Source organism: Oryctolagus cuniculus, chromosome 18 (assembly GCF_051225735.1).
Source record: "Oryctolagus cuniculus isolate XC-2025 breed Fujian yellow rabbit chromosome 18, ASM5122573v1, whole genome shotgun sequence".
Lineage (NCBI taxonomy): Eukaryota > Metazoa > Chordata > Mammalia > Lagomorpha > Leporidae > Oryctolagus > Oryctolagus cuniculus.
The window spans coordinates 14,511,644-14,526,916 of NC_142884.1; the positions used below are offsets into that span (position 1 = coordinate 14,511,644).

The 15,273-nt window shown below is 56.7% G+C and overlaps 1 pseudogene; it reads right to left on the reverse strand.

Moving 5' to 3' along the window:
• Positions 1–329: 329 nt before the first annotated feature.
• On the reverse strand, positions 330–5,257 carry LOC138846445 (transforming growth factor beta-1 proprotein-like; annotated as a pseudogene).
• Between the last annotated feature and the right edge of the window lie 10,016 nt (positions 5,258–15,273).

The window sequence follows — 15,273 nt, forward strand, 5'->3', positions numbered from 1 at the left end:
CCTCTAGGCTCCCAGCAGGCAGCCTCCTCGACTCCAGCGGCCTTGCTCCCAGTCACAGACGCTCACCCAGCATTCTAGAACTCCAGCCCCAGACACTCAGAAGCCCCCAGCAAGGCAGCCTTGCTACACCGCATTCCAGTTCCCGTGCCCACATCCTGACAGCCTCCGACTGCTGCACTGCACCAGGAAGGGGCCCGGGCCCCACGTTCTAGGCCTCCCAGGTCCCAACCCAGCTGCCAGGTCCCGACCCTCAGGCTAAAGAGAAGCCCAGCCGAGTGTGGCTCAGCCAGGGGCGCAGCCCAGAGGGCCACAGTCAGAGACCGCCATGTTCACCTGAAGCAGTAGTTGGTGTCCAGGCTCAGCCGAGCTGGGTGCTGTGTAGCAGCTGCTCCCGTTCCAGGGGGGTGGCCCAGAGGAGCAAGAAGGGCCGGGTCATTCTCTCAGTGTTGGCATCGTCCCCTTGGCGGCCAGAACTGATCCCTGTGTGGTTGAAGACTCTCAGGCGGATGGATCAGTGCCATAGGGTAGTTTGTGGGGTTGGAGGGGACACAGACACACAAGCACACGCAGTCACACACGCAGATGACAAGCTGGGCTGGGCCGGGCCAGGGCCGTGGACTCACCGTTGATGTCCACTTGGAGGACATCATCTGTGTTGTCACTGGACCTCCGGGCACTGAGGCGGAAGCCCTCTATTTCCTCTGTGGGAGTGGGGAGAGGGAAGGCAGTCTGAGTGGGTGGCTCAGCCAGACCCTGGAGGAAGGGGAAGGAAGGAGCAAACCCCAGGGGCTCCTCCTGCCTGGGACAGCCCTCCCCCCGCCCCCCACCATGGTGCTCAGTGCTTTGCCTTGCCTGCAGCGTCCCCTTCAGGTCAGCTCACATGTCACCTCCTCAGAGAGGCCCTCCGGGATGCACACCCTCCCGGACCCTGACATCGCCTTGTTTTCTCCATCGCCTGTGACCTCTGACACTGGTGTTTGGCTATTTATTCCTCTCAGTGTTCTCAGTAGAAAGCATTGTGCACCCAGTAGAAACCCCTATTTTCCTGGTTCCTCTCTGAGCCTCGCCACAGTCTTGACAATATCTGGGAGCAGGTGTTGTGGTGCAGCAGGTGAAGCTCCGACTGCAGCCCTTGACCCCACAGCAGCAGTTCCTGTCCTGCCTCATTAACCCTGCTGCTGCTTGTTCTTCTAAAGTATGTGTGTATTTGAAAGGCAGAGCTACACAAAAGCAGGGAGACATAAAGGGATGTCCAACCTGCTGGTTCATTGCTCAGCCCCCAGGACTAGTCCAGGCCACAGCCAGGAAGGGCATTGGAGCACGCAGTGTGGGAGCAGCTGCACTGCTCTCCCAGGCCCGGTAGATGATTTCCCTGGGAAGGGGGCAGATGGGAATTGGAGAGGCCCGCAGGTGAGGGAGGTCATGGGTGGCAGCTTGACAAGCTCTGCCGTGATGCTGATCACTGGGCTGCTCCACTTCCGACCCCCCTCCCTGCTGATGTGCCTGGGAAGGCAGCAGACGATGGCTCCAGTGCTGGGCCCTGCCAGCCACGTGGAGACTCGCCACCCACACAGGGCGGGGCCCAGGACAGGAGCCTGAGGGGAGTCCTGGGATGCGTGCATGACTAGGAGGGACCCCTGGGCACTGTGGACTCAGCGAGGGAGAGGAGTGGCCCAGTCCTTTCCTGGGCAGATGCACTGTGCCCGGCTCTGCCTGCTCTCAGGGCCTTTGCACAGGCTGCTCCCTGCCCAGAACACGCGGCCCCTCACTGCTTCCTTCCAGATTTTACTCAGCCCTCCAACATCAGCTCAGAAACGTCCTCCTCCAGGAAGCCCTCCCTGAACCTAGGCTGGGCCAGGCACTCCCTTTGGGCTCCTCATCCCAGCATGGCCACTCTGGGTCAAAACTGCACAGCTAACCACCCCCACCCACCCAGATGATGGTGAGCTCCGTGCAGGCCAGGACCGGGCTGTCCTGGTCAGGCTGTGTCTGTTCCCTGCATCACCTGTCACAGGGCAGGGCAGAAGGCAGGTGCTGAGGAAATGGATGATCCATGAACAGATCCCTCACTCACGTCCCAGCTCTGAGTGCCTCTGACACCAACAGGGGGTGGGGGCAGAACCCAGGAGAAGCAGGGGTGGGGCAGACCTGGGATCCTTACCTCCACCTCTCAGCCACTGCCGCACAATCCAGGTGACAGTAAATGACAACCACTCATCTGTGTCACTGGGTGTCAGCTTACGCCTCCTGTGGTAGCGCCAGGAATCCTTGCTGCATTTCTGGAGGACAAAGCACGGGGGAGAGAGAAGCGGGAGATGCTGCCAGCGCCTCCCACATGGCGCGTTCGATTCCTCCTCCTCCTGGGCAGATGCAGGCTTGCCCAGTAACACCACACGCAAGCCTGCAGGCTCCAAGTGCCATGCGCCCAGAAAGGAGAGGCCATGCCTCTTTGGGGTGCTCAGAGCCCAGACCCTCCAAGAGGCTGCGGGGAGCTCTTTCTCCTGGAGGCCTGAGGTCTGACCAGAGGCTGGGCCCCTCCCCACCTGCACAGCCCGCAAGGCCAAGCCTGTGGTGCCAGCACCTGGGCTGTGCTGAGCGTTCAGTCGGCAGATGTGACAGCCTGGTTCTGAGCTGAAGGCTTAGTCAGGTGTCATTCTGTGCTCCAGTGTTTGATAAAGCCCAGGAAGGCCAGCCATGGGCCTGAGCAGTCCCAGGAGACTCATGTCTACAAATCCAGGAGTCTGGGGCCGGTAGGGACACAGTGTGCTGTGCCACAGCCTGCGGTGCTGGCATCTCATAGGAGCATCGTTGGAGTCCAGGCTGCTCCACTTCCAATCCTGCTTCCTGCCAGCGCACCACGGAGGGCAGCACAGGCTGAACTGTGTTGGGCCCCTCATTCACACGGAAGACCCGGGTGGAGTTCCAGGCTCCAGGTTTCAGCCTGACCCAGCCCTGACCATTGGGTCCAGACCTGGGAGGTGGAGGGTGATGGCTCAAGTAGTTGGGTCCCTGTCACCCACTTGGGAGACCTGGGCGGGTTCTCAGCTCCCTCCCAGGTGTGTGTGTGTATACACACACATGCACACACACACCCCTGTGTCCCTGTCTCAAGGAAATCAGTAAGAAATGAAAAGGACTCTTGGCGGTTGGAGTTGCGGTGGGCAGGTTAAGCCACGGCCTGTGATGCCAGCGTCCCACTGAGCAGTGGATGAAGCCCTGGTTGCTCCACTTCCCATTCAGCTCCTGCTGATGTACATGAGAAAGAAGCAGAAGGTGGCCCCCTGCCTCCCACGGAGGAACCCAGGATGGAGTTCCATACTCCTGGCTTGGGCAGGTCCAGCCTGGGTGGTGGTTGCCATATGGGGAGTGAACCAGCAGATGAAATCTCTCTCTATTGCTGTCTCTGTCTGTATCCTCCTCTTTCTGCAACTCTGCCTTTCAAATAAATAATCTTCTTAAAAAACTTTAACAAAATGAATTATAAAACCGCAGCCAATTCATATGACTGTGGTGCACTCCAAATAGTTAATGTTAATCAGTTTCCATTTTAATCAAGTTAAATTTGACTGGGGCCACGACAGTTTAACAGTTCTGAAGCCTCAGCCTATCCAGAGATTTCGACTTTCTACAGTCCTGACTTCTTCAAGGGCCTAATTCTAAGACCCCCGTCTTCCAAGCATTTAAAAGCCCAAGTTCCCCAGAGCCCCAGGAGTCCCCGGTCTGTGCTCCTCCCCCTCCCAGGGCCATCTATGAGGACCTGCGGCCAGCAGCCTTCCACCTCCACTGGCCATAGCTCAGGCTCCCTCCTCACCTGGTACAGCTCCACGTGCTGCTCCTGCTGTAACTTGAGCACTTGCAGGCGCAGCTCTGCATGGGACAGCAACACCGGCTTGGGCACTGCATGCCGGAGCTCTGACGTGTTGAAGAACATATAGACGCTGTGCCGACTTTCTTTGTATTTTTGGTAGATTTCTAGTTGGGAGGAGCAGACAGAGGAGTCAGGGCTTTGGCAGGGGTACAAGGAGCAGGGGCACCCCCAGGACAAAAGCCTAGAGCTGCAGCCCGGGTTGGAGTTGGACTCTGACACTTGTCAGCTGTGTGACCTTGGCGGCATGAGTCCTCTTTGGGTGGGCTTCCTGCCCTGCACCATGGGTCCTGACCACTCTGTCTACCTGAGGCCTCCATCTGCCCCCCCAGGGAGTGGCCGTGTGGCTCCCTTGTCCCAGGCACCCAGCTCAGATGTGGATTGCACTGCAAGAGGAGGGGTCATGGGGAGAGCCTGGGGTCAGGAAGAGCCCCTGCTGCCTCTGCACTGTGTGACCTGGGCACTCACTCCCCTCCCTGAGGAGGCTGGCTGCCCCCTCCCACCCCCTGTCTCATCCCATCCCCGCACCCATCACACAGACCTCCGCCTCTCACCACGATCCCTGCAGTCCCGCCTGTGCTGTGAACCCTGGAAGCAGGTCCATGCTCCTGGCACTATGCTGCGGTTTGCTTCACCTCGCTTTTGCCTCTTCTTTCTGTTTCGTGACCCCCCAACTCTGGCCAGCTTTCTCACCCACTCCCTTTCCCATAAACTAGGGGCTCAACCTCTCCCTGCAGAGCACCCCTCTCTGCAGCTCCCACCCCGCGACCCCCGCATTCCACATGCCCTGCGGAGGGAACGGCCTCCTACCCCATTGCCTGTGTCCCCCGGGACCTCCCTCGACCCCGCGGGTCCGGTGCACTTGGCGCACTGTTCCAGGACCAGTCCCTGAGGGTCTGGGAGCTCAGCGCCCTCCCCCACGTTCGCTGTGCACCCAGGGGTCCTCTTCCTCCTACTGTGTCCTCTGCAGGTAATTTCCTCCCTGACCCTGGCACTCCGGCGCCCCCTGGCGGCCCCTTTCCGGGTCCCAGTCCCTCGGAGCTCACCGTGGTTGCTGTCCAGCATTGGCACACTGGTGATCTCCTTGCCAAAGAAGCCTGAGTCGGGTTGGGGCTTCTGTTTAGCTCTCTCCCCGGACACCTGATCGCGGGTTCTGTTGTACAGGGCGAGTATGTCCTCGGGCACCGGACCCGTCGGCACCTCATCATCACTTGGGGGGCTGGAGAGCCCCAGCTTGGCCAGGATCAGGGCGCCGACGGCCTGGATGTGCTGTTGTCTGAGCAGCTCCATGTGGGTGTTGTTGCGGCTGAGCGTTCCCACGGCTGGGCGGGCGGTTGACAACACCAGGAGCCACAGCAGCGGCAGCAGCAGTCGCATCCCGGAGGGCAGCATGGTGGAGGCAGACACTAAGCAGCACTGCGGAGAACACCAACAGGGCTAGGGTGGCATGGGGAGGCCTCGACCAGGCAGGGGCTGAGGGCCTCAGGGGGCAGCTGAGGCCTTCAGGAAGGCAGAAGCAGGGGCGGAGGGGAGGCTGGTGGCCGGGGTCGTCTCAGTAGCCCCTGGAGCAAATGCAGAGGGGTGAGCTCTGCTGCTAGGGGAGCCGGGGCAGGGCTGAGCCGCAGTCCTGGAGGAGGGAAGGTCCGAGGGTGCGCGAGGTTCTGGAGGAGCCTGCAGTGCGGGCGAGGTCAGGGCAAGGCCTTCAGGGCAGTCAGGGTCTGTGGCTCCGAGGGCTGGGCAGGTAGGAGTTTGCTCTAAGGAGACAGGCAGGGAGCAGAAGCGGGAGAGGCTGTGAGGAGGGTGGCGGCCTGTGTTTCCCGAGTCTTACCTCTGCCTGGGCCAGCGCTGTGCGAAGTGGTTCCCACACCTGTAGCTCCTAGCCACAGTGGAAAAGGTTCCGAAATTCTTTCCTTTTATCCCAACCAGCTGCCCCTCCTCCAGCTCCTCCTCTCTCTCCTCCCCCAGTGGTGGCATCATGGACGGGGCCTCTTCTCAGGCTCCTGGGCCTGGGGTTGTTGCTTCAAGTCTCCTTCCTCTGCCCTGGGCCCAGGCCCTGCCTGAGGCCAGCTCCCATCCGGGGGTGTCCAAGAGGGGATGTGCCCCCCACACAGACCCGACCCTGCTGTCCAGGGATCCACTAGAGACTCCTGCACCCCGCATCACAGTGCCAGTAGGAGCCCCATCTGCTCTGCTTCCCATCCAGCATCCTGCTGGTGCGCGGGAGATGGCAGAAGATCACGGCTCCAGCTAGGGTTCCTGCCACTCTCATGGGAGACCAGGAGGGAGGTTCGCTCTCCTGGCTTCAGCCTGGCCCAGGCCCTTCTGCTGGGGCCATGTAGGGAGTGAACGAGAGATGGAAGAACTCCCTGTCTCTGGCATTGTGCACTTTAAATAAATAAATAAATCTATAGAAAAAGTTAAACAAAATGCACCCACAGAGTCTTGGGGACCCCTCTTTTCAGGAGCTCGAGCCTAAGGCCTCCCGTTGAGAGAGGCTGGTCTTGCACTTGCAGGGCTGCAGGGCTGAGATGTGACTCCCAAGGCTGGGTGCTCGGAGGTGCTGAGGCCCCCTCCCTGCTCCCTCTGGGGGTGCCTCACTCTGAGGGGGTCAGTGTGAGGACAGAGAAGCAGCCAACAGAGACACAAGCAGGGCAGAGCTGAGGTCTGTGGCCGACAGCAGCGCCATGTGAGCGCCCATGCAGGGGCAGGCAGAGATCTCATTCACTGGGTCACTCCCCAGTGCCTGGGTCCTAGGAACTCGGTCCATGTCTCCCACCTGAGTGGCAGTTTTCCCACTGAGTGATGGTAACATCCCACCCAGCGTCTATAATTTCTATTTATTGTTTTTTTCACAGAAACTGAGGTGGAGGGGTGGAGAGAGAGAGAGAGAGAGAAAGACATGCATTACTCTCAGGTTTTCCATGAAATTTATGGCAATCGTAGGTGTACCTGGGTTTCCACAACTTTTGCATCAGAATTAACATTATCTTATTTTTATTTTTATGATGTATGTATTTATTTGAAAGAGAAATGAGGGAAAGACAGAGATGCACAGAGAATCTTCCATCTGGTGGTTCACTTCCCAAATGCCACAGCAGCTGCACTGGGCCAGGCAAAGCCAGACCAGGAGCTCCCTCTTGGTCTAGTGCATGGTGACAGGGTCCAAGCTCTTGAGCTGCATCCACTGCCTCCCAGGTCACTAGCAAGTAGCTGGGTAGGAAAGTGAGGCTCTGAGGTTAGAAAAACAAACACTCTGCATATGGGATGCAAGAATCTGAAATGGTGGGTGTGAGGGAGCAGGTGGGGGTCCTGGACGACTGGGCTGCTTCTCCCAGATCCCAGGACTTGCCCTTCAGGTAGTGGGTTCTCCTACCCCGCTCCCAGTCTCCTAGGCCTGCTGTATGTAATCCTGCTGACCAATAATAAGTCATTACCGTAACAGCCACACAGCTCTGTGCCGGCGGCTCTGCATGGACTCCTGCATTGCCTAGTCATGCCTTAGAGCAACCTAAGGCGCACCATCACTGTCAGTCCCATGATGGGAACAGCACCAGGAGGTGAGATAATTTTGCTAAAAGCACACCTCCAGCTCACTAAGCGCCCCAGGCCCTGTCGAGAGCATGTTCCAGCCTTCCTAGTGTTCCTGCCTGTCCACGGCTCTCCTTGACCCCCATTTTGCACATGAAGAAACTGAGGGGCTTCCTCGGGGACAGGGAACAACAGGTCCTAGGCCAGGAGAGCTAACCCAGGCCTGTGTTCTTTGAGACGCACGGAGGGCAGGAAGCAGAGGCAGGAGGTGGGCTGGGGGCATCCAGGCAAGGAGGCTGAGAGAGGGTGTGTGGGGGGGGGGGTGATGTGCTGATTCTCAGGCCACAGCTGCACAGCTCAGCTGTTGCCAGATTCCTGCCTTACAGAGACTATGTCAGAATAAATGTTTGCTGTTGCGTTTAAGATATTTATGTAAAAGTTTGAGCACACAAGATAGATGGAGGACAGAGAGAGAGAGAAATCTCATTCTATGGTTTACTCTCCAGATCCCGGGGAACTGGGAGGGCAATGCATGTCTCCACCTAAGTGACAGATTCCCAACCATGGGATGCACACATTAACCAGCGTCGATTTATAAAAATCATATTGTTTCACAGGTAGAAAGAGACATGCAAAATTTTCTTACACCGTCCATGAAATTTTTTGTAAAGATCTATTTGAACGTCTGAGGTACAGAGAGTGGGGGGAGAGACACAGAAAATCTTTCACATGCTGGTTCCCTCCCCAGATGGCTTCAACAGTGAGATCTGGGCCAGACCCAAGGTAGGAGCCAGGAGCTTCTTCCGGGTCTCCCATATGGGGGCAGGGGCCCACGCCCATGGACCATCTTCCTCTGCCTTTCCCAGACACATTAGCAGGGAGCTGGTTTGGAAGTGGAGCAGCCAGGACTCGAACCGGCACCCATGTGGGAGGCTGGCGCTGCAGCCGGCGGCTTTACCTGCTATGGCACAGCGCAGGCCCGCTCATGGTGTTCTTTATTCTCCCTGCAGCCCAGGCACGTGTGACTCTGTGGCTGACACCTATTTGGCCCATTGACACCTCCCTGAGTTTTGGGAAATTATTTGTATGCATGGGTTTCAGAAATTTTTGCACCCGTGACCAAAGGTGTGGAGGAGTAAGCTAAGCCTCTGCCTGGGCACTGGCATCCCCATATGGGCACCAGTTCTGTTTCTGGCTGCTCCTCTTCCAATCCTGCTCTCTGCTATGGCTTGAGAAAGCAGTGGAAGATGTGGGAGATGGCACAAATGCTTGGGCCCCTGCACCCACTTGGGAGACCCGGAAGAAGCTCCCTGCTCCTAGCTTCAGCTCAGCTCAGCTCTTGCTGTTGCAACTATTAGGGGAGTGAACCAGCAGATGGAAGACTTCTCTCTCTGTCTCCCTCTCTCTATCTGTAGCATGGTATATCTCACACGTAAGATCACTTACTGGGTTACCTGGCTTTATTAACCAAGGCAACAAAAAAGGTTGATCGTCTTATCTCCTGCAACACGGCTTCCATTGCACACCTAGAAGAAGCCTGTATTCTACACCAAAAATTTCATATGTCAGCAAGCAATATAAAATTGCTTTTCCCGGAGCTAACAATGAGCCAATGCAAACACCTAGTGCACTCTTGCAAGAATTGTGCACCCCTCGCCCCGTTAGGCCCACTGCACCAAGCAGGAGTGAACCTGTGAGGCCTTGCTCCTAATAAGCTCTGGCAAGTGGACGTCACCCACATGAACTCCTTTGGTAAACTTAAGTTTGTCCATGTGGTGGTAGATACCTAGTCAAAGGCTGTATTTGCAACAGCCCAATCCTGAGAAAAGGCTAGTAATGCGATAAAGGCGGTTAAGTCAGCCATGCTGGTCCTTGGTGTCCCCTGGACAATAAAGACTGATAACGGGCCAGCATATACACCACAGGAATTTAATTCCTTCCTGAAATCTTGGAACATACAGTCTGCCACAGGTATCCCATACAACCCACAGGGACAGGCCATCAGTGAAAGAACTCATAGTACAATTAAAGATCTCTTACAAAGACAGAAAAACCATCATATGCCCCCAGACCCACAGCTTGCTTTGACTGAGGTCCTTTTCACTATCGATTTTCTTAGTTTTGATTCCCAAGGGATCAGCCCAGCTTATAAACACTGGGGATCCTTTTCATCCCAGACCCCAGCCCCTATGGTTAGGTGGAAAGACCCCTGACAGGAGAATGGAAGGGACCACACCCTCTGCTAACCAAGGGTCGAGGATATGCTTGTGTCTTTCCAGAGAATGCAGGGCAGCCCATTTGGGTACCAGCCAGAAACATCAAGCCTGCAACTGACAGCCAACCAGAACTGGCTGAACAAGACTGAGAGTCCGCATTGTTAGCGGATGCACCTGCCTTATCATCCTACCCTGAGAAACTGCCCATAGCCACATCTTCTACTGTTTTATACCGCACTAGCTCTGGCAAGCTACTCAAATGGCCCACAGCCTGCATGCAGTCACGCCATTCCTGATTACCATTGTTCCTCATTCCTACCCCCACCTGAGCAAGCACTCCTGTGGTCTCCTGTTTTGAGCACTGGTTAGTCAACGACAGGTAAGATCCCTTGGGGGACAACCTAAGACAGACACAGCCGCTTACAGAGACCACATGGAAATGGGGTCAACAATGGTATGGCCAAGAATCATGCCTCCCATTGCTCAAAAATAAACGAAAAGAGGGAAATGTGGTGGAATGAGAAGGCCATGCCAAGATGGCCGCTGGCAACAGAAACTGCCTAGCAACAGGCTGTGATTGGATGGTTTCAGAAACCACATGACAGCAGAGTCTGCCTGGCAACAGGCTGTGATTGGATGGCTTCAGAAACTGCCTGGCAACAGGGTGTGATTGGTTGGGGCATAGACCGCCCCTTGACCAGATTGGCTGCCTTGGCTATAGAAGCTGCTGTAGCAACTGAAATAAACGAGTCTGCAGGCTGCTTGCCTCAGGCCTGCTTTTACCCGACTCCCCGGGTCTGTGTGGTGACTCTGTGCCTCTTTCCCCCAACACGATTCCCCTCACAGAAACGAATCCACAGCAACATCACCTCTCAAATAAATAAATAAAATATTTTTTTAAAGTTTTGCATCGATTCATTCTTATTTTATTTTTAATGATTTATTCCATTATTTAAAAGAGTGACAGAAGGAAACAGAGACACAGAGAAAGGAAGAGATCTTCCTTCTGCTGATTCACTCCCCAAAAGCCCACAACAGCCGAGCTGGACAAGAAGCCCAAGCCAGAAGCCAGGAACTCCATCCTGGTCTATGACAAGAAGGCATGTGGCTCAGTGCATGAGCCGTCACCTGCTGCCTCCCAGGTGCGTGAGCAGGAAGCTGATGGGAATCCGAGTCAAAGCAGGCACTTAATATGGGATGCAGAAGTCTGCTTTTTTTTTTTTTCTTTTTGACAGGCAGAGTGGATAGTGAGAGAGAGAGAGAGAGAAAGGTCTTCCTTTGCCGTTGGTTCACCCTCCAATGGCCGCCACGGCTGGCGCACCACGCTGATCCAAAGGCAGGAGCCAGGTGTTTCTCCTGGTCTCCCATGGGGTGCAGGGCCCAAGCACTTGGGCCATCCTCCACTGCCCTCCCTGGCCACAGCAGAGAGCTGGCCTAGAAGAGGGGCAACGGGGACAGAATCTGGTGCCCCGACCGGGACTAGAACCCGGTGTGCCGGCACCACAAGGTGGAGGATTAGCCTATTGAGCTGCGGCGCCGGCCTATTTTTTTTTTTTTTTATTTCTTATTTTTTTGACAGGCAGAGTGGACAGTTAGAGAGACAGAGAGAAAGGTCTTCCTTTTCCGTTGGTTCACCCCTCAAAGGCCCCCCTGGCCAGCGTGCTGCAGCCGGCACACTGAGCTAATCAGAAGCCAAGAGCCAGGAGCCAGGTGCCTCTCCCTGTCTCCCACACAGGTGCAAGGCACAAGGACTTGGGTCATCCTCCACTGCACTCCTGGCCCACAGCATAGAGCTGGGCAGGAAGAGGACCGACCAGGACAGAATCCAGCCCCCCGACCAGGACTAGTACTGGGTGTGCCAGCACCGCAGGCAGAGGATTAGCTTAGAGCCACGGCAACGGCCATGGGATGCAGAAGTCTTGAACAGTGGCATAAACCACCTGTACCACAATCCCCTCCCCTAACTTATCCATAAAAATTATTATTTATAATTTGAGAGACAGAGAAAGGACTCTCATCCTCTGATTCCCTCCCCAGTCAGTGCCTGCACAAACCAGTACTGGGTGCGAGTGGAAACCAGGAGCCAGGAAGTCAATCCAGGTCTCCCACGAGGGAGGCGAGACCCCCATTACTTGCGCCATCCCCTCAGTCTCCCAGCTCTGCACTGGGAGGACCGGAGGCAGGGGCTGCACCCAGGAATGAAACCCAGGTGCTGAGATGAGGGACACGGCTGTCTCAACCCAGGCCTAACGACTGCTTCCTAAATCCCACGGTCACCCTGGTTTGCAGTGCATTCCGTTAGAGTCCCAGAGGCATGGCAGGTGCAAAGGAGGTCAAAGCCTGGCCCTCGTGGGGATGACAGAGTTTCATTAAGAAACCAAAGCGAGGCCGGCGCTGTGGCTCACTAGGCTAATCCTGTACCTTGCAGCGCCCACACACCGGGTTCTAGTCCCGTTCGGGGCGCCGGGTTCTGTCCCCGTTGCCCCTCTTCCAGGCCAGCTCTCTGCTGTGGCCAGGGAGGGCAGTGGAGGATGGCCCAAGTGCTTGGGCCCTGCACCCCATGGGAGACCAGGATAAGTACCTGGCTCCTGCCATCGGATCAGCGCCGTGTGCCGGCCGCAGTGGGAATTGGAGTGTGAACCAACGGCAAAGGAAGACCTTTCTCTCTGTCTCTCTCTCACTATCCACTCTGCCTGTCAAAAATTAAATTAAATTAAATTAAAAGAGACTCCACAGCGAGGTTAAGGAGATGGTAACAGGACATCCTCTGGGTGACACATCCTACCCCTGTCCCTCCCCTCTCCCCTCCATGGGTCTCCCTGTCTCCTCATCAGTCAGAAACTCAGGCTGCACCCAGCGCACTCCCAGACGCCTTCCCTTCTCCTCTCCCCAGGAGTGGGCCCATGCCAGCTCCAGCTCTGCACTCTTGGCATGGGGCCCCGGAGCCTGGAGGGAGGGAACGCCAGCCGGGCCCCACATAGGCTGGGAGTCCTCTGGTCTGGCAGGGTGGGGGGCTTCTGGGAAGCAAGGCCAGTGCAAGCTGGGTGGGCTCCCGGAGGGAGGCAGAGGCGTGCAGGGTAGAGAGTGCTGTCATCAGACTGCTGGGGAAGGGTCTGGATGATAACGTCGACGACCACTCAGACGCTTACTCTGCAGGCTGCGGGAGACGCTGGGATGGTCACTGGGCCGGATCCAGGCTTCATGTGTGCTGTCACACCTGGGAGGCGGGCAGCATTGCTTCCTTTTACAGATGAAGAGATTGGGGTTCAGGGAGCTGAAGCCATTGTCCAGGGCCCACACAGCAAGGGCCTTGAGAGGAACCCAGGGCTGTGTGGACCAGACTGACCCAGGACACCTGAGAATCAGCACATCACCCCCCCCCCCCACACACACACACACCTTCTCTCAGCCTCCTTGCCTGGATGCCCCCAGCCCACCTCCTGCCTCTGCTTCCTGCCCTCCGTGCGTCTCAAAGAACACAGGCCTGGGTTAGCTCTGCTGGCCTAGGACCTGTTGTTCCCTGTCCCCAAGGAAGTACCTCAGTTTCTTCATGTGCAAAACGGGGGTCAAGGAGAGCCGTGGACAGGCAGGAACACTAGGAAGGCTGGAACGTGCTCTCGACAGGGCCTGGGGCGCTTAGTGAGCTGGAGGTGTGCTTTTAGCAAAATTATCTCACCTCCTGGTGCTGTTTCCCATCATGGGACTGACAGTGATGGTGCGCCTTAGGTTGCTCTAAGGCATGAGTAGGCAATGCAGGAGTCCATGCAGAGCCGCCGGCACAGAGCTGTGTGGCTGTTACAGTACTGACTTCTTATTGGTCAGCAAGATTACATACAGCAGGCCTAGGAGACTGGGTGGGAGGGGCGTAGGATCTGGAGCTCTGGGCCTGGGATTTGGGAGAAGCAGCCAAGGCCTCCAGGACCCCCTGTGCTCCTGCACACCCGGGATGGAGCAGGGGTCCACCACCATTGGAGACACGTGCATCCCATATTAAGAGTGCCTGTTAACCATCTCAGCAGATCACCTTCCTATCCAGCTTCTTGCCACTGCACCTGAGAGGCAGCAGATGACAGCTCCCCTGCCACCATGCACTGCACCAGGAGAGGGAGCTCCTGGCTTCCTGCTCTGGCCTGGCCCAGCGCAGCTGTTGTGGGCATTTGGGAAGGGAGCCACCAGATGGAAGATGTCTCTCTGTGTATCTCTATCTCCCTCTGTTTCTCTTTCAAGTAAAATAAATCATTAAAAACAGTAATAAAATAAGATGATGTTATTTTGATGCAAAAATTTTTGAAACTCATGCACACAAATGAGTGCCATAAAATTCTTGGAAAACGTGAGAAATTAATGCGTGTCTTTTAAACAACAAAAAAAAAGGTTTATTTATTTGAAAGTCAAATTACACAGAGAAAGAAGGAGTTGCAGAGAGAGAGGTCTTGCATGTGCTGGTTCACTCCCCAATTGGCTGCAACGACTGGGGCTGAGCCGATCCTAAGCCAGGAGCCAGAAGCCTCTTCCGGGTTTCCCACGTGGGTGCAGGGGCCTAAGGACTTGGGCCATCTTCCACTGCTTTCCCAGGCCACAGCAGAGAGCTGGATCGGAAGTGGAGCAGCTGGCCTTGAACTGGCGCCCATATGGGATGCCGGCGCTGCAGGCCCTGGCTTTAACCCACTGCACCAAAGTGCCAGCAGGTAGTTTGATTTTTTTTTTTATTAAGTATTAATTTAAAAGGCAGAGTGCCAGGTGAGAGAGAGGAGAATGAAAAAGGAAATCTGCCATTTGCTGGTTACCTCCTCAGAGGGGGCAACATCAGGGCCTGGACCAATTCAAAGCCAGGAGCTCGTGCTGCATTCCGCCCTCCAGGCTCCTGAGTCCACTGCCTGCTCCCTGCTCAGGCGCACCCCAGGAATCTGGGACTCGGTGGGTGCTCTGAGGTGCAGGCGCCACCATGCGGGCCCCTGCGGGCCTATTGAAGACATCCATAGACGGTGACTCCTTCAGTCTGGAACAATCCCACAAGCTGGGCGCTATCATTCACCCTGATGGGGGAGAAACGGGAATAGATGCAAATGACGCTGGCCTCAAGTCTTCATGAAGCAGAAGCCCTGTGTACCCCACCCCGGGGTGTCCGCGAGGACCAGGACCTGACGCCCTGCAGTCCTCGTTACCAGGGCTGCACGGAGCAGGCACGCAGGACCGTGGCGTTCCCAGCTGTCTGTCAGGAACCTTCTCTCTGGGATGGCGCTACCTGTGTGCATGCTGTCCTGTGCACCTTGCTGCCTCCCTGGTCCTCCACGTGTGCAGCCCCCGCGGTAGGGGAGGCGCGGCTGGGCGGGACTCCCGGTCTTGAGGACCAGGCTGCCCTGGACGCGGAGGCGGGGAGAGGCGCTCAGGACCTCAGGCGCCCGCGTGCACCCGCCCCACGGCCCGGACCGCTGGGCCCGGGGACGCCGCTCGCTCACAGCACTGGCGGCGAACGTGCAGTCGCTGGGAGGGCCCGGACCGCTGGGCCTTGAGCAGCCTGGGGAACTCCGCAGAGGGAAGGGAAGCCCCGCCCCAGCCTCTGAGTGTCTGAGGAGAGGTTGTTTCCGAAGTCGAGGCCGGGGGATGCACAGAATGACCCGAGGGAATTCCCCCGAGCTCAGGCTCACGTCTCGCATGTGGGGT